This window comes from Orycteropus afer, unplaced genomic scaffold (genome assembly GCF_000298275.1).
Source record: "Orycteropus afer afer isolate SDZICR_OR568_19922 unplaced genomic scaffold, OryAfe1.0 scaffold00525, whole genome shotgun sequence".
Taxonomy (NCBI): domain Eukaryota; kingdom Metazoa; phylum Chordata; class Mammalia; order Tubulidentata; family Orycteropodidae; genus Orycteropus; species Orycteropus afer.
The window spans coordinates 1232281-1233505 of NW_006922112.1; positions in this window are offsets into that span (position 1 = coordinate 1232281).

The following is a 1225-nucleotide window of genomic DNA, read 5'->3' on the forward strand; positions in this document are numbered from 1 at the left end:
TATGCAGGACCTCCAATTTTGATCCCTTTCTAAGTAGTTGGCATTGGTAGCCAGGCACCATCTAGTTCTTCTGGTCTCAGAGTCATATAGCCTGAGATTCTCATGGTTCATTAGACCTTTGGACTAATTATTTCCATGTGTCCTTGATTTTCTTCACTCTTCTTTGGTCTGGACGAGGAGAGACCAAGAGTTGTATCTTAGATAGACTTTTGCAAGCTTTAAAGACCCTGGTTGCTACTCACTGAAGTAAGATGTATAACAATAATTTTGTATAATATGTTGTGCCAAATGAACTTGGTGTCCTCGAGATTAGTACTGATTATTGTTTGAGAAGAGATGCTTTTTGAGTATATCAAATTAATCATTATTATTCAGATGAGGAGATTGACAGTAGGCAAATAATGACTAGTGCTGAAAGTACTGGGCAGTCTTCTACAGTCTGGCAAAGTATTTGTAATAGATAAATAGATATTATTATGATGTTTGTTATATTAATCTCTTGCACAATCTTAAAAATAAAAAAAAAGGATTTTTTAAGATCAGTTTTAGCCTATTTCTGAATTGAGCACACAGTGTAGTATTCCTAGTCCATTTTAGAATATGTCCTGCCTTTGAAATACAGAATAAAAATAAAAACAGAAACCCTACACTATTAGCAATGGAATAAAAAAACAATCAGAGAGTTAATCATTGTTACTTTTGACAGCTGTGGAGTCTTTTCATAGGCATATGCAGTAAATTAATTTGCTTATAGATAAATGCAAATATAACATTGGTTATATATTTTAAAGATGCAAATCAATCAGCAAAATAAGTTCCAAAACAGAAATAACTGTAAATGAAATTGCAAGAGGTGTAAATTATTAATTTAAGTTCAGACTAGACTGTTCAAAATAATAATAGGATCAGGGATAAAATCAACAAAAGAAAGTACTTAGCTGAACTTAGTTCATCTATTTGTTGGTTTAAGAGGGAACTTTGCAACCTGTGAAATGAAAATTCCCTCTATGCACAGGAAGGTGGTGATGGAGTCATACTCTAGTTGCCAGTGGTTACAGGGATAGTACCATTCCCCACATTCTAATTATCTTAAACTTGATTTCTTTCTTTCCAAAGGAGTAGCAGGCCATGAAGAAATGCAAATGTGGGTAGTGTAAAATCAGTTGCTCTTTGTGCCTTAGAGAAACATTCTCTAGAACTCTGTGATTTTCACAAAATAGACAGA